This window comes from Aquarana catesbeiana, unplaced genomic scaffold (assembly GCF_042186555.1).
Source record: "Aquarana catesbeiana isolate 2022-GZ unplaced genomic scaffold, ASM4218655v1 unanchor239, whole genome shotgun sequence".
NCBI lineage: Eukaryota > Metazoa > Chordata > Amphibia > Anura > Ranidae > Aquarana > Aquarana catesbeiana.
Window position 1 is genome coordinate 16412 of NW_027362667.1, and position 18883 is coordinate 35294.

General features: G+C 42.6%; 1 protein-coding gene and 1 pseudogene across 1 annotated transcript in view; both read left to right on the forward strand.

The window, feature by feature from the left end:
- Positions 1-18883, forward strand: part of LOC141122083 (uncharacterized) — a 260915-nt gene that overhangs the window by 11885 nt on the left and 230147 nt on the right. The window lies entirely within an intron of this gene.
- LOC141122089 (uncharacterized) lies at positions 12349-13923 on the forward strand (annotated as a pseudogene).

Genomic DNA, 18883 nt, shown 5'->3' on the forward strand with positions numbered 1-18883 from the left:
GTCTCCAAAAATGAAGCGTTAGCAGGATCAGCCCTGACACCTGCCAGCACCTGCGTTTAGCCCCTCCCCCCCAACAAGTGCAGTGTCAGTAGATCACTGTCACTTCCAATACATAGCGCAGAGCTAGCAAGATCAGGCCTGATCTCCTCTAGTACTAGCAGATACATTTTATTTGTAGTGGTTTAAACAGTCCCTGACAACCAGGAGCTTTTTGTTCCCGTGAGTCACACTAGGCACCTATAAATTTAGTGGCCAAATTGTCAAACGAAAGGTACACAAGTGAAGAGGCCTACAGGATACTAAGCATGGCAGATGAGAGCGATGGGGAGTCCTCACGCTCAGAATCAGGCTCAGTATACGAACCTGTACAGAGCAGCGGCACCCTGACAAATAGCTCTGATGATGGAGTAGAGGTCCCTGCTAAGGTCAGGCGTACCCGACCCCGTTCCCTGGTTGCTGAGGTGCTGCAATCGTATGATGATTCTTGTATGCAGCAGAGAGCCAGTACTAGTGCCGCTCTACCTTTTGGTGAACTGGCGAGCACCAGCAGCCTATTACATCCCGGTCATAGACAAACCAGCACTGCAGTAACACTTGGTGACGTAGCGAGTCCTATATGTGCAGCCCAAGCTGGTGTGGTGGCTACCACAAGTAGTGTCCCGCAGCCACCAAGAATTAAAACACAGGCCCATAGAGCCCATGAAGTCCTTCCCGCTGCTCTTGCAAATCCTGACTGGGAGCCCACAGATTCTGCAGCGCTCGTACTTCTCCCCCATTCACTGCCCAACCCGGAATTCAGGTGGAAACAGCAAATTTAACTCCCTTTGGTTTTTTGGAGCTGTTTTTAACAGAAGATCTGCATGGATCTATTGTGGACCAAACCAATTTTTATGCCAATCAATATATCACCGCAAACCCAAATTCAAACCTTGCCACACAATTCACATGGAAACATATCACGGTTTCCGAATTTAAGATGTTTCTGGGCCTATTCCTCAACATGGGCTTTGCTGAAAAGAATGAGTCGTGGTCATATTGGTCCACAGACCCGATTCATCATATGCCTGTGTTCTCTGCTGCCATGGCCAGGCATAGATACAAAAAAATGATACGATTTATGCACTTCAACGGCAATGAACTCTGTTGCCCTCAAGGTGACCCTGTATATGATTAGCTCCACAAAAAATCGGCCCCTTGTAAATCACTTTAACCAAAAATTGCAGTCTTGAATACACCCCAAAAAGCTGTCTGCGTAGATGAGTCCCTGATTACGTTTTCTGTTTATATCGCAAAAAAAAAAAAAATCCCTGTGGTGATCAAATACTGCCAGAAGAAACCTCTATTTGTGGGGAAAAAAGGACATTTGGGTACAGCATTACATGACCGCGCAATTCCCATGTAAAGTAGCGAAATGCCAAATTGCAAAAAATGCTCTGGTCATAAAGGGGTAAAACCTTCTGAGGCTGAAGTGGTTAAACAGAAAGTGACAATGAGGGAGGAGTCAAAAACCCAATGATGTTGGTCTTCAGGATCAGTCCAGTCTTCATCTTGGTTGTTCTCCCCCCATCCTCACTCTCTGACCTCTGGTGGGGCTCAGCCCCGCTGTTATTTATGACTAAATCATGGACTAAATAAGGAAGTGCAGGACTTCTTGTGTTGGGAAGATGGCAATGAGTGATAGAGGGGGTGGGGACACTCGTCCTATAATCCCCTCATCACTGTCACTCCTATAAAAGACAGTTCTCGTTGTTTCCTCACTCTCTGACTAAGGTCCATGAATAAAGAAATGAACTGGTAGGAGATCAGAGGACCCATTTACTAGTTACCTTGAGGGGGGAATTGTAAGATCCTCAGAGACAAAGCTGCCTGATGTGGGCGGAGTCCTGGTTTAGGGGAACCAATCTCCTCATGTCTAGTAATAATCTTTGTATTTCTATTTTAGTAGATGGACGGGAGATGAGGAAAACCTCAGAGGATTGTCTCACTTTGTCTCCAGACTGTAAAGTAGAAGATGAGGACATCACACAGTATAGTCCAGGAGAAAACCCGACTACCTCAAATGTCCATCCGGCACCACACAGTGTAGATGGACCATCGTATTCCTCTTATCCTGAGGAACCTCAGACTGTGAGGGACGGTGCCGTCCTTCCAACAGAGAAGAGCTTTTCCTGTACTGAGTGCGGGAAGTGTTTACCTTCTAAATCCCATCTTAATAGGCATAGAAGATCTCATACAGGTGAGAAGGCGTATTCCTGTCCTGAGTGCGGGAAATGTTTTTCGGACAAATCCCATCTCTACACACATCAGAAATCTCACATGGGGGAGAAGCCGTATTCCTGCCCTGAGTGCGGGAAATTTTTTTCACAGGAGGCCAATCTTTACACACATCAGAGATCTCACACGGGGAAGAAGCCGCATTCCTGTCCTGAGTGTGGGAAATGTTTTTCAGTGAAGTCTGATCTTTACAGACATCAGAGATCTCACACAGGAGAGAAGCCATTTTCCTGTCCTGAGTGCGGGAAATGTTTTTCAGTGAAGTACCATCTTTACAGACATCAAAGATCTCACACAGGGGAGAAGCCGTTTTTCTGTCCTGAGTGTGGGAAATGTTTTTCACAGAAGTCCGATCTTTACAAACATCAGAGATCTCACACAGGGGAGAAGCCATATTCCTGTCCTGAGTGTGGGAAATGTTTTTCACAGAAGTCCAGTCTTTCCACACATCAGAGATCTCACACGGGGGAGAAGCCGCATTCCTGTACTGAGTGAGGGAAATGTTCCTCACTGAAGTCCTGTCTTCCTGTACATCAGGGATCTCGCACAACCCTCAAGGTGTATTAGTGCCTTGAGTGTGGGAAATGTCTTCTATATGAATGTTGCTGGAAATCACAGATCTCATGTGGGGAAGAAGCACACCCTGATATATACCTCAGATATACTCCATGGCTGATCTTCATCATGTAATGCCGCGTACACATGACCGAACTTTCCGGCAGAAAAGGACCGACGGAATCATTCAGCGGAACTCTGTCGGAAAGACCATCAGAGTTCATTCCGATGGAAAGTCCGGTCGTATGTAAGTGGCATAAGAAACAGTTGATAAGGAGATCAGAGATCAGCAAAGACATGGATGAAGTGTTGTAAAAATACAATGGATGGGCGGCTCATACAGGTTTGGTAATGTACTTTTATGTCATGGCTTTCTTCCAGGTCCGCACCCATGCATGCGCACACCCAGAAACCTCCACTGTCATTGGCTGTAGGACAAGTTTGTCAGCAGGTTCCAGCCAATGATTTTGCCCCGTACCCTGCTGATCACCTGCAGCCAATGACAAATCACTCCTGTGTTTTATTTTGTAAACACGGGGAGCTATCTTGTGATTTCTTCTCTTCCCAAGTCCTTTTCAGTTCAGGAAGAGAACAGAACACCACACTGTGAGTATAATCACCACACTTTACACCCACACACCTTAGATTGGAACATTTAACCCCATTGATTGCCCTCATTCACCCTTTGATCACCCCTGTCACCCAACCAGTGCTATTAGTACAGCATCAGTGTACAGTATTTTTCACCAATCACTGTTTTAGCATCACTTGTTACATCAGATAGCGCCAGGGTCATCAACATGGGGACATCCTCCCCATGTTGAGGGCATGTGGCCTGGTACAGTTCAGGAGGGGGGCGCTCTCTCGTCCTGCGGCCTGCCAGGTTGCGTGCTTGGATAAGGGTCTGGTATGGATTTTTAGGGGGACCCCCATGCCATTTTTTTTTATTTTGGCACGAGGTTCCCCTTAATATCCTTACCAGACCTGAAGGGCCTGGTACAGAATTTGGGGGGACCCCCACGCATTTTTTTTTAAATTTTGGTTCGGGGTTCCCCTTAATATTCATACCAGACCCAAAGGGCCTGCTAATGGACTGTGGGGGAATCCCATGCTGTTTTTTTCAATCACTTGTATGTGCATTGCAGAGACCCGTCAATTCATTAACAGTCGCAAGCAGTTTTAAATGACTTTTTTTCCTTTAGAAATGTCATTTTGTGCAGGGACTGTTCTAAACATGGGAAACATGCGCCACTTTCCAGGCATACTATAGACACCCCCCAGGTACGAAATTTAAAGGAATATTTCACTTTTATTGTTTCACTTTAAGCATTATTAAAATCACTGCTCCCGAAAAAACTGACGTTTTTAAAACTTTTTTTTTACATTGATACATGTCCCCTGGGGCAGGACCCGGGTTCCCAAACCCTTTTTATGACAATACCATGCATATTAACCTTTAAAATTAGCACTTTTGATTACTCCTACAGGCTTTTAAAGGGTGTTCCGCGGCTTTCGAATTTGCTGCGAACACCCCAAATTGTTCCCTATTCGGCGAACGGGCGAATAGCCAATGTTCGAGTCGAACTCATGTTTGAGACCGTAATGGAAATTTGTACGTTCTGTACAATACAATACAATACAATACAATTGTATTGTATTTTGTATGTATTGCACTCTGCCCTCACTGTGCACACAGAACTAATAATGTTTTCAGTAAATGTTTACATTCTTTCGAGTCCTGATTAGAATTAGCCTGCCTATGTAACACCCCTTGTTACCATAAACGTACAATTGTAATATTAATGTGATACCTACGTAATCATGTGCATAAAAACCTTCAATTGCGTCATAAAAAAGCAGAACAGTAATTTGGAAAGATGCTGAGCGTATCTTTTGTGTCTGTTCCCTACTGCAGTAGTTATTATTAGTTTGGAACCACTAATCAATATGAGGTTAGGAGTTGCCTATCATCAATTTAACCGAGTCAGCATGGCGAGTCAGCCAGGAGGGGATTCCAGGTGACCCTGAGTATCCGAAACAAGGAGCTTGAGACGATCCGGGAATTTCTAATAATCAGCCTTTTGCTTACATTTGAGTTATCAGACTTTCTTGATCGGTAAGGCATTTTCGGGACAAAGGGTACCTATTTTACTCCCCTTAATCGAACTGTATTGATTGGTGGTTATATGTCATGTTGTCACTGTCTATTGTCCACCGGAGTGTTATAGATAAGAAAGGGAAGAATAGTGCTGTTCACAGGTATATGTAGTACATCTGCGAGATAAAGTAGTTTAGAGGCAAGAGGGTATAGGCACACATAGAGAAGAGAGGAGACTGGCCAGTCATTATGGGCATCGAATTAAGTAAGGGAATGAAGGGTAAGAGACCCTCAAAAATGCCCAGCGCAAGAGGAGCGCTATATATGAACCGAAGGTGCGGTTCCACCTATACTGAGCCCCTAGATTAATGGTTAAAGTGGACATGGATCCACAATGGGTAACTGGGTTGCCAAAGTCCACAGGGACTAAGAATCATGCAGAGTAAACAGCTAGAGAAACAGCTATCTATATGAGCAGGATGGATGAAGGGTGACAATTAACACCAGACAGAAAGGGACATTTTCATGTTAAGTTGTGGGATGAATTTGGGGTCAGGCACTACAACAATTAGAGTCAAAACAGAGAAATGAGAATTAAAACAGAATACTTTATATGTTGTCAGAGAGGGAAGATGGGATGAGCACTGTGGCTGCCCTGTCTGATCATAGAAGCTAGATATAAAAGATATCTGAACAAAATAAGCAAAGCAGAATTTAGGCAGGGAAATATTAAAGAGTTAAAAGAAAGTGAGAGAATGATATGTATGTGTTGTGTACAAATGGGAAAATGTAAGCGATTTTAGAGAGATATTGGTGTATGTGTGTGCGAATGCTGGGACCTTTAGTTCTATTGCTTGTGTGTGTCATGTACACAGATGTGACCCCCTCCTTTGTGCTCTCATGAAAGAATGTCCCTGAGAGGTCAGTGATAAGCTGGAAGGACACCATGCCAATTCCAGTTTTTTAGACAAAGCTTTTTTAACAAAATGTGCCGGGTTAACGAATCTAATGATAAACAATGTGATCACAATTATTTTGAATCTGTTTTCCAAACATGGTAAAATGAAAGTTACATTTAACCGTGTATTACACAAATTAAATATCCTTTGATAGTGGAAACACTGCATTTACAAAAAGGGAAATTAAGTAATAATGAGTATTCATTTCTAATATGAGTTTAACAATTTTATTAATAATATAGATATATTGAAACTGGTTTAGACAACCTTTGGTTGGAAATGAAATCCAGGTTATTGGGGAAATTTGTAATAAATGGGATTAGTTTAGATTAAGATAACAATTTTGTAATTTTACATTTATTCAATAAGCCCTTATTGAGAGAAAAAAAAGATTAAGATGAGGTTGTTATTTGGAATAAAGCTGCCATAATATTTAACAAAGCCAAGATGGATGGGATACATAAGAAGTTTTTCTACAAAAATGACATTTTAAGGTTTTTGATAATAACTTGATTTGTCCATGATGTGAGAGTTATAATAAATAAAATTTAAATATAACAGACCCATCACATCAAGTCCACACCCTGTTAGGATAGATGCCACCTGCAGCCAGTTGTTTTTTTTTCATTTTTGATGCTTTCTGGTCCATCATACAGATTGTTGGTACTTTTGTTTTTATTTATTTTTATTTTTGAAATCCAAAGCAGAATGTGTGGATTGTGAAATGATGTGCCCCTTTTCCTTGTAAGTGCCGTGGTATAAGCAGAAGAATATTTTGAATTTATGGACATCTCTCCATGACCGCAGGGTATTGTTATCATTTATTATAATATTGCCAGGAAAAAGTTGTCTTTTGAAACATGAAACTGGAGTTCTTACACAAATAACGTGATAGAAAACAGGCCATTGTAATATATTTATGCAAGCTGGACCCAGTAATGAAGGGTTCACCCCGATATATCAGAGCTGTAGCTTTTATGCAAAGGTGCTATTAGATAAAGTTAGATATTGTTTTGGTCAAACATTTAATTTTTAATGGTCCGACATTCTGTGCAGCAAATATACAGCTAACTAAATGTTTGTCTAATGAAAGGTTTAAAATATGAGTTTGTTTATATACAAATCTAACAATGAAAAATGTGTGCATTTGAATCCAGCCACCTTATTGCCTCTATTGGAGGAGGCTGGAGACAAAGGAAGACACGCGTGTTAAATTGATGTGGGAATCAGCTGCTGTGAGCCCAGTGCAGGACACACTCCCTGAAGACCCAGATATTTATTTTTTTTGTAGATTTGAGTATGCAGTTTATCACCCAGAAGGATAATCTGTATTCAAAGTCATTGGATCCTTTTTCCCCAGCTCAAGAAGCAGAGCTCCATATTTTAGCAAAGTCTGTGAGCTTTAAAAAGAGTGTATATATTTATATAGCTTTTAGTTCCATTTAAAGGGCCAGAAGTTTGTTTTTACATCGGCAGGTAAACCAACCAAGCATGCCAAGGTAATTTGATTGGCTGTTTTCAGCCTTCCAAGTTCTTGCTGAGGTAGCCATGTTAACTTTCACACATGGCAGCAGACCAGGATGCACTAAGGATGCTGCATTTACAGCCCCGGACACTTGATAGGTCTGTGCAACTCACAGATTCCACCCTAGTTCTGGCCCAGTATAGCTGGGATTAATAATTCAACTTTAAGGACCCCAGAACGAGAAGAACAAGTGGTCCACAGGGGGCAACTTCTTATGAAAGAGGACTTTGGAAAAGGTGATCATTTATGTCTGCCAGCCACTCTTTTCCCTCCAGCTCGACACATGGACCGTGTCATCAGTCACAAGCAGTTATGGCTGCCTTAGTAAAGGAGCTTGGGATAGAGCCAGGGTTCTCCACAGTTGTTTTTATAACATACCACTTCTTGTTTTACCTGTTACCAAAGGTGTTACCAAAAGCTGAACATCCCTTCCAGAGATCACAAAAAACATATATACAGATGCCCAAGTCAGGATCTCACAAGTATGCATTTTGTCTGTATGGACATGTTTTTTGGATGTCCAGTGGCAAATGCTACTGCAAAGGCCACAGTAAAAAGTGTTATCAGAAGTAGTTTGTGAGTACAGAGTGCAAAATCTACAGAGAGTAACAGAGGAAATCATTTTTATAGGAGAGTCCTTACTAGAAGTTTTGAGGTTTTATTTTTACACCCCCTACTGTCTACAATGTAGCGGACAAAGAAGAGTAAGAAACTAGAAAACTTTTGCCTGAACGTTTTCTTCTATTTTATGAAGCCCCTAAGGGGGATGCTGGACTCTCTCCCTATGAGATTTGGTTTGGGAGTGTGTTACTCACTTGCTTATATTTTGTCTCAGCAGCTGAAGTCCTCCATTCGGATCTCATAGAGAATGTTGCTGATCTTTTAAGGTTTTTTTGACAAACTCATTTATGTGTTTTCTTCCCAATTCCAGATCCTAAAAGTTTGGAAGGATCTAAAACTAAAGCCAGGTGACTTGTGGATTGTTAAGAGACATTTATATATAAGGAAAAGTTTGGAGACTCAATACAGCATCTATTTCATGTACAGTTTTTGCAAAACTTGAAGGAAAAGTCATGTTGAAGTCATATTTTGTCTGTGTTTACATGTGCTGATAAGTCAGCATGCCCACAATTCGGCTAGAAGGCCATTCTGGCCACAGGAGTGTACAGCCAGTACTCTGTAAATATGTCTTATCAATCATTTGTTTTTCACAATGAAAAGTCATTTGGTAATGAAAAAAGTTGCTCAGCTATTATTTTCTCCACAATGGAGTTTCTTTGCCTCTTTGGCCAGGAGTACCTCCACCTAAGCGTGTGGAGGTTCCAGGTTAAAGGTTATAGCAGGTATGGTTAGTGATCAAAATATTGATCAAAAGAGGGGAGACTGTAATGGAAATTTGTAAGTTCTGTATATAATTGTATTGTATTTTGTATGTATCACACACTGCCCTCACTGTGCACACAGCACTAATAATGTTTTCAGTACATGTTTACATTCTTTTGAGTCCTGATTATAATAAGCCTGCCTATGTTACGCCCCTTGTTACCATAAACGTACAATTGTAATATTAATATGATACCTACGTAATCATGTGCATAAAAACCTTCAATTGCGTAATAATAAAGCAGAACAGTTATTTGGAAAGATGCTGAGCGTATCTTTTCTGTCTGTTCCCTACTGCAGTAGTTATTATTAATTTGGAACCACTAATCAATATGAGGATAGGAGTTGCCTATCATCAATATAACCGAGTCAGGTTGAAAAAAGACACAAGTCCATCTAGTCCAACCTATGTGTGTGATTATGTGTCAGTATTACATTATATATCCCTGTATGTTGCGGTCATTCAGGTGATTATCTAATAGTTTCTTGAAGCTATCAATGCTCCCCGCTGAGACCACCGCCTGTGGAAGGGAATTCCACATCCTTGCCGCTCTTACAGTAAAGAACCCTCTACGTAGTTTAAGGTTAAACCTCTTTTCTTCTAATTGTAATGAGTGGCCACGAGTCTTAATAAACTCTCTTCTGCGAAACAGTTTTATCCCTATTGTGGGGTCACCAGTACAGTATTTGTAAATTGAAATCATATCCCCTCTCAAGCGTCTCTTCTCCAGAGAGAATAAGTTCAGAGCTCGCAACCTTTCCTCATAACTAAGATCCTCCAGACCCTTTATTAGCTTTGTTGCCCATCTTTGTACTCGCTCCATTTCCAGTACATCCTTCCTGAGGACTGGTGCCCAGAACTGGACAGCATACTCCAGGTGCGGCCGGACCAGAGTCTTGTAGAGCGGGAGAATTATCGTTTTATCTCTTGCGTTGATCCCCCTTTTAATGCCAATATTCTGTTTGCTTTGTTAGAAGCAGCTTGGCATTGCATGCCATTGCTGAGCCTATCATCTACTAGGACCCCCAGGTCCTTTTCCATCCTAGATTCCCCCAGAGGTTCTCCCCCCAGTGTATAGATTGCATTCATATTTTTGCCACCCAAATGCATTATTTTACATTTTTCTATATTGAACCTCATCTGCCATGTAGTTGCCCACCCCATTAATTTGTTCAGGTCTTTTTGCAAGGTTTCCACATCCTGCGGAGAAGTTATTGCCCTGCTTAGCTTAGTATCGTCCGCAAATACAGAGATTGAACTGTTTATCCCATCCTCCAGGTCGTTTATGAACAAATTAAATAGGATTGGTCCCAGCACAGAACCCTGGGGAACCCCACTACCCACCCCTGACCATTCCGAGTACTCGCCATTTATCACCACCCTCTGAACACGCCCTTGTAGCCAGTTTTCAATCCATGTACTCACCCTATGGTCCATGCCAACGGACCTTATTTTGTACAGTAAACGTTTATGGGAAACTGTGTCAAATGCTTTTGCAAAATCCAGATACACCATGTCTACGGGCCTTCCTTTATCTAGATGGCAACTCACCTCCTCATAGAAGGTTAATAGATTGGTTTGGCAAGAACGATTCTTCATGAATCCATGCGGATTACTGCTAATGATATCGTTCTTATTACTAAAATCTTGTATATAGTCCCTTATCATCCCCTCCAAGAGTTTACATACTATTGATGTTAGGCTAACTGGTCTGTAATTCCCAGGGATGTATTTTGGGCCCTTTTTAAATATTGGTGCTACATTGGCTTTTCTCCAATCAGCTGGTACCATTCCAGTCAATAGACTGTAAAAATTAGGAACAACGGTCTGGCAATCACTTGACTGAGTTCCCTAAGCCATCTGGTCCCGGTGATTTATTAATTTTAAGTTTCTCAAGTCTAATTTTAATTCTGTCCTCTGTTAACCATGGAGGTGCTTCCTGTGTTGTGTCATGAGAATAAACACTGCAGTTTTGGTTACTGAAGCCCCCCCGATTCACTTGTGATGACTGAGGAGAAGAATACCGTATATACTCGAGTATAAGTCGAATTTTTCAGCACATTTTTTTGTGCTGAAAGTGCCCCCCTCGACTTATACTCGAGTCAAGCACTTTTCTGCAGCAAAAAATTTCATTTTCCGAACCGACTTTGGGGCCCCGTATCTCGGGGTCACTTGGTGCTAGGAACCCCAAATTTGGTGTACAAACCCAGTGGAACTGGTACCACAACATATCCAAAGATGGAGTTCCTAGCACTAAGTGACCCCGAGATACGGGGCCCCAATCGGTTCGGAAAATGTCATTCTCTGCTGAAGAAAAGTGCTTGACATTTTCTGAACCGACTTTGGGGCCCCATATCTCAGGGTCACTTAGTGCTAGGAACCCCAAATTTGGTGTGCAAACCCAGTGGAACTGGTACCATAACATATCCAAAGCTGGGGTTTCTAGCACCAAGTGGTCCTGAGATACGGGGCCCCAAAACTGGTTCGGAAAATGTCATTCTCTGCTGCAGAAAAGTGCTTGACATTTTCTGAACTGATTTTTGGGGCCCTGTATCTCGGGGCCACTTGGTGCTAGAAACCCCAGCTCTGGAAATTTTATGGTGCTAGTTCCACTGGGTTTGCACACCAACTTTGGGGTTCCTAGCACTAAGTGGCCTCGAGATACGGGGCCCCAAATTCGGTCAACTGTGTCCATCTGCAGCAATGTCATTTCAGGACCCTTTGGGTTCAGAGACCCCAAATTTTGGCTGCAGCTAGGGGGCATCTAGGAACCCTTAACTACCGAGTTTGAAGTTCAGGGGACCTTTGGCTGCAAATGGGCACAGTGAGGCATGCAAATGGGCACAGTGATGCTGCAAATGGGCATTGTTGACCCTCTTTACCACTTACAGTAGCTGTGCATTTCTCACCCTCGTCTTATACTCGGGTCAATAAGTTTTTCCCATTTTTTTTGTAGTAAATTAGGGCCTCGACTTATACTCGGAACGACTTATACTCGAGTATATACGGTAAATTAAATACCTTCGCCATCTCCCCATCCTTTGTAACCAGATGTCCTTCCTCATTCTTTATGGGGCCAATATGGTCTGTCCTCCCTTTTTTACTGTTTACATACTTAAAGAATTTCTTGGGATTTTTTTTCTCTCCTCCGCTATGTGTCTTTCATGTTCTATCTTAGCCGTCCTAATTGCACCCTTACATTTCTTGTTGCATTCTTTATAAAGTCTGAATGCTGAGGATGATCCCTCAACCTAGTATTTTTTGAAGGCCTTCTCCTTTGCTTTTATATGCATTTTTACGTTGGAGTTAAGCCATCCAGGACTTTTGTTCGCCCTTTTAAATTTATTACCCAATGGGATACATTGGCTAATGCCCTTATTTAATATGCTCTTAAAGCAAACCCATCTCTCCTCCGTATTCTTTGTTCCTAATATTTTATCCCAATTTATGCCTTTTAGCAAGGTTTGTAGTTTAGGGAAGTTGGCTCTTTTGAAATTCAGTGTCTTTGTGTTCCCTTCATGTTTCCTATTTGTGTGATTTATAGTGAAACTAATTGACCTGTGATCGCTGTTACCTAAATTGCCCCGTATTTCCACATCTGTGATCAGGTCTGTATTGTTGGTAATCAGTAGATCCAGTAATTTTTTATTTCTAGTTGGTGCGTCTACCATCTGACCCATAAAATTGTCCTGCAAGACATTAAGGAACTGGCGAGCCTTAAATGAATGCGCGGTTCCCTCCGCCCAGTCTATGTCTGGATAATTAAAATCCCCCATTATGATAACACTTCCCATCCTTGCTGCTACTCCAATTTGTGATAGGAGATCCGTCTCCACTTCCTCCCTCAGGTTAGGGGGCCTATAGCATACTCCAAGTATTATTTTCCCCTTAGCTTCATCCCTTTGGAGCTCTACCCATAAGGATTCCACCTCCTCTCTAGCTCCCTCAGTGATGTCATCTCTCACATTCGCTTGTACATTATTCTTGATATATAGGCATACCCCTCCCCCTTTTTTACCCTCTCTATCCTTGCGGTATAGGGTATACCCTTGAATGTTTGCCAGGCAATCATGAGAGCTGTTGAACCAGGTCTCTGAAATTCCCACAAAATCCAAATCCTCCTCGTACAACAGTATCTCTAGTTCACCCATCTTGTCCGCCATGCTCCTGGCATTGGTAAACATGCCACATAGTTTAGATCGGTCGCATATTGTCCTCGTATTGGGTGTTTCAAGATTGCAACTAGGACTTGCTACTATACTCACCTTGTGTTTTTGTGCTTTGGTTAACCTACCACTAATGCCCCCAATACTACCCTCTGGAATATCTTCCGTGCTGGCTATCTCTGCCTCATGTCTAGTAATAATCTTTTTATTTCTATTTTAGTAGATGGACGGGAGATGAGGAAAACCTCAGAGGATTGTCTCACTTTGTCTCCAGACTGTAAAGTAGAAGATGAGGACATCACACAGTATAGTCCAGGAGAAAACCCGACTACCTCAAATGTCCATCCGGCACCACACAGTGTAGATGGACCATCGTATTCCTCTTATTCTGAGGAACCCCAGACTGTGAGGGACGGTGCCGTCCTTCCAACAGATAAGAGTTTTTCCTGTACTGAGTGCGGGAAGTGTTTCCCTTCTAAATACCATCTTATTGTGCATATAAGATCTCACACAGGAGAGAAGCCGTATTCCTGTCCTGAGTGCGGGAAATGTTTTTCAGTCAAGTCTCATCTTTACAGACATCAGAGAACTCACACGGGGTAGAAGCCGTATACCTGTCCTGAGTGCGGGAAATGTTTTTCAGTGAAGTCATCTCTTTACACACATCAGAGATCTCACACTGGGGAGAAGCCGTATTCCTGTCCTGAGTGCGGAAAATGTTTTTCACAGAAGTCCAATCTTTACACACATCAAAGATCTCACACTGGGGAGAAGCCGTATTCCTGTCCTGAGTGCGGAAAATGTTTTTCAGAGAAGTCTGATCTTTGCAGACATCAGAGATCTCACACGGGGGAGAAACCGTATTCCTGTCCTGAGTGCGGGAAATGTTTTTCAGAGAAGTCTGATCTTTCCAGACATCAGAGATCTCATACAGGGAGAAGCCATATTCCTGTCCTGAGTGAGGGAATTGTTCCTCACTGAAGTCCTGTCTTCCTGTACATCAGGGATCACACACAACCCTTGAGGTGTATTAGTGCCTTGAGTGTGGGAAATGTCTTCTATATGAATGTTGCTGGACATCACAGCTCTCATGTGGGGAAGAAGCACACCCTGATATACACCTCAGATATACTCCATGGCTGATCTTCATTATGTAAGAAACAGTTGATAAGGAGATCAGAGATCACCAAAGACATGGATGAAGTGTTGTACCGTGTTGGCCATTGATAGCAGTAGAAAAATAAAAATGGAGTCATTACCTCTCATTGGCTGAGTACATTTTGTGGTGTAAGCTTTCACAAACACTTATGCCCCGTACACACGGTTGGATTTTCCGACGGAGAAAGTGCAATCGGATTGTGTTGTTGGAAATTCAGATCGTGTGTGGGCTCAATCAGACTTTTTCCATCGGAATTTCCGACACACAAAGTTTGAGAGCAGGCTATAAAATTTTCCGACAACAAAATCCGATCGGTTAAATTCCGATCGTGTGTAAACAAATCTGACGCACAAAGTGCCACGCATGCTCAGAATAAATTAAGAGAGGAAAGCTCATGGCTACTGCCCTGTTTATAGTCCCGACGCACATGTTTTACGTCACCGCGTTCAGAACGATCGGATTTTCCGACAACTTTGTGTAATCATGTGTATGCAAGACAAGTTTAAACCAACATCTGTCGGAAAAAATCAGATAGATTTTGTTGTCGGAATGTCCGATCAATGTCCGACCGTGTGTACAGGGCATTAGAGGTCTATTTTTAAAATAAATTGTTGAACAAATGTGACCAGCATTATGATCATTGGCTCCATCTAGTGGCCATGAGGTATTGTGCTTTTTTTTTACTGATTGAGGCAAAATGTCTTATTATGGCCACTAGATGGAGCTGATGATCATAGGAAATCACTGAGTTAAATTACGGCCAGAATATGTAACGAGTGGATGAATGTTTGTCACATTTCTCCAACATAAAATTCTTTACATAGATCCCTTAGTTTCCTTTGTCAGGAATAGATTCATACTAGTACCTGAGATCATACTCATGCACTAATAATTACAGTAGACAGTAAAAGTTATTTAAACCAACAATATTAATTGATTTCCGCCCAGCCTAAAGTACAATGATGGTGGGACTGCTATTGTTCTGGGAGGATGTCACATGACATGCTACCATTCTTGCTGAACATGTGTGCTCACAGAGGCGAGTAGCGAGGTGATCGGTGGTGCGCTGTGCCCCTTGGACACTGTGCATCACCGTTTGTGGTAAAGAGCTGATGACGTAGGTTCTTTACCATGTGATCAGCTGTGTCCAATCACATGTAAACAAATGCTGGTTATCGGCATTTCCTTTCCTCAGTGCTGTCAGTGTCACGCGGCATCTGTACAGTTATGGCGTGTTTGTTCATCTTAAAGCTCTTCCCTCCCTCCTCCTTCCCAAGATTTTATCCTCCAGGATATCCAGCTGTATATATCTGGACCCCACTTATTGTTTTCCCTAGGATAACAGGGTGAGACTCCGCTATGCTGTTTTTGGTTTGGCTGAGCCCCTAAATGTAACAAGCATTGCCATTGTGTTGCAGGGGATGTTCTGAAGATGTGGTATATTCCACGTCACATATAGTATTATTGGCCCCTAGGGATATTGCTACATAGCCATGGATTACATTGGAACCCACAGTTGATTATCTATATTGGATGTAAGTGGCAATTTATGGGGTGAGATATCACAAATGTGCATACAATGGTGGCCTAGATCTTGGTTTCTCTGTTTTTGTAGAATGATCTCCTGTTTATGCATATGGATGTTCATCTTACTACCCACATTCTGGACCACTTGATGTAGGAAACTTACAAGATATTGGAATTAATATTTTGTAAGTAAGGTATAAGGAGGCGTGGATTATGTAAATCTTTCCTCTTCTCCCCTATCCCCCTTTGGGATATATATATATAGATATATATAGTTACATAGTCAGGTTGAAAAAAGACACAAGTCCGTCTAGTTCAACCATAAAAAAAATAAAAATAAAATAAAAAATATCATTCAATCCCATACAGTACCTGACCGCGAGATTGTGTTTCCAGCGCGATACCATCAGGGTACTGTGCATGTCGCGCTGGCTCACATAAGGGGTCGTCAATAGGGGGCGTGACACCAGAGTCCCTGCGCATGCTGGGACTGTGACGTCACCAGGGGGCGGGGCCATCGCCTATATAAATGGCTCCGCAGCTCGCACAAAGCATTTCAGCCGGAGAGAGCGTTGTGTCAACATCGGAAGAAGAGAAGAAGCGACGAGACAGCGGTGACAAGACAGCGGCGACAAGATAGCGGCAGCAGACCGGGCTCCTCGCTGGCAAAAGAGCTGAAAGAAGATAGCGGAGGGGCCTGGGAGAAGAGGCGGTACACCGGGATAAGTCGGAAGAAGACCCCCCACCCGAAGTCGGAAGAAGACCCCGGAGCTGCCTAATAAATTACTCTTAAAACCTGTGTACTGTGTTTTTTTTTATTGACACTTTTCCCTAGGTGGATGCCCCTGGGGGGGTTGCCCGCCTCACCCCGCTCCCGGAAGTGAAGATGCAGGTCAGCACGGCGCTCCACGGAGGATCCATGACCGACATCCTGGCCGCCCGGAGGCTCTGAGGACCCTCGGCACCGCCGGAACAGCTACCAGGACCCAGGTCACAGGACTCACATCCCAGGAACCCCCCCACTGGCCCGTGACACCCACATCCCCCCGAGAGCACGCGGATGAAACTACTTTACATGCTGGTTTTTAGCAACTCAAATGTGAGTGTTTTTATCTATTGTAATAAATATTTTTAACATACATGCTGCACTTAGAGGGCGCCGTCCTTCTTTCTTTTTCAAGGTTTTACTTACCTCTTCATAAAAAGAAATCAGGTTTGTCTGACAGCTTCTGTCTTTCATGAATCCATGCTGTCTGTTGCTTAAAATGTTTTTTTCCAGCAAGAACTCGTCTATGTGGTCTTTTATTAAACTCTCCAGTATCTTCCCGACTATAGAAGTTAAACTAACAGGTCTATAGTTACTTGGTAAAGACTTTGATCCTTTTTTAAATATAGGCACCAAATTGGCCCTACGCCAATCTAGTGGTACTATTAATGAGTCCCTAAAAATTAGATACAATGGCTTTGAAATTATTTTAGGATCCGTGGGTGGATGTCATCTGGTCCAGGTGCTTCATCCACCTTTATTCTGTCTAAATATTTCTGGACCGTAATGTTTAACAAGCCTCTGTAGGAGCGATAGAAGGCCCCATGCCATTCCTGCAAGTGAGAGATCTCTCTCACATTCCACCATGTAGAGGGGCTTAGTGAGATCAGTGGATGGTGACTTGTAGATCACAGATATTCCCCCTTTACTCCATTGTTTGGCCACACCATTTTTCGTAGGCCATGATTCAGTTTTAGTCACCCATAAAGAGTGTGAAAAATGGGAGATTTGTAGAAATCTGAACTTCTCTGTCAGGGGCAGATCCAGTCTACTTATACAAAAAGCTAAGGGAGATCAGACTGGAGGACTTGAAAAAGTGACCAATCTTATACAACCCTTTGTTCAGCCTCCATTTAAAAGCTTTGATGTCCATCCCTGGAGGAAATTGAGGGTTATGAAACAGATGGGCTAATGGGTGACTATCAGAGACCAACTCTGGGTGACCTCTAACACCACCCCATAGGGTTACTGAATGAGAGAAAGTTGGAGCCAAGATAGAGGGACAAGGAGGACACCACATTAGGTAGTCCAGAGTGAACTGGGGTACCGCCTGTACTTCCATATCCACCCAATTGGGTTTAGTAACTCGGGAATATATGACTGAGATGTGGGCTAGTTGAGGGGCTTGATAGAACCATAATAGGTTTGTCAGACCAAGACCACCTTTATCACGAGTGTGAAATAGGACTCTTTTAGCCACTCAATGCCTTTTCGAACCCCAGATGAAGTCAGTAATGTTGGCCTGAAAATGCTGTAGATGGTGTCTGATTAGATACGGATGAGTAGAGAGAGGAAGAAATATAGTACACGGAGGAGAAAAGTCATCTTCATGGAATGACCCGACCTCACCAGGACAGGTGGAGTTGTGCCCATTGTTGTAGATCTTCTTCTAATTTCCTGTATATCGGGGGAGGGGAGAGGTTGGCTCCATACAGTTGGTCTATACTGGAGTCTAGATTCCCCCCCAGGTAAGGAATGACGGAATCCCTCCAAGCCAATCACAGTGATCTATCACACGTGTGACTAGTGTGTGCGGCTCCGTGATATGTCATGTCTGAGATTTGGACATGTTGATGTTCAGGCCAGAGATCCACCAAAATCATCCAGTAATGGACAGATGTTGGGGGAGGGGATTAGAGGGGAAGTGACCAATAAAAGGAGATCATCAGAGAAGAGGACGTATTTATTATATTGTGGTCCTCACTGTACTGTGTTTATCAATGAATTATGTGACCTGATCCATCTGTAAATTATATACAACATAAAGAGCTTTGTACTCAAGATGATGTTCACTGCAGATCCACTGCTTCCACTTTACACCTACTTCTCCAATCTAATATTCTAATCTAATTATTATTAATCTATCTATATTATTAATCTAATATTCTATCTAATATTTTCTGCTATGTTAAATAAACTAAAAATCTGTGAAAATCCATGTAATCATACAATATTTTGTACTATAGTGTTCTCTGCAAGTCCACTGCTTCCTCTTTGCATCTACTTCAACAAACTGATTTTGCTCCATAAAATCCACCAATCAATGAAAAGTTGATAAGATGTAAAGTTCTCGGTGCTCCAAACTGTGCCAGCTGTAGTGTAGCCACGCCTTCTTCCACCTCTTACACACGTGATGGTGAGGGCGCCCCCTTAGTGGGGATTTTTATTGATTTGTGGATTTTCTTTTAGC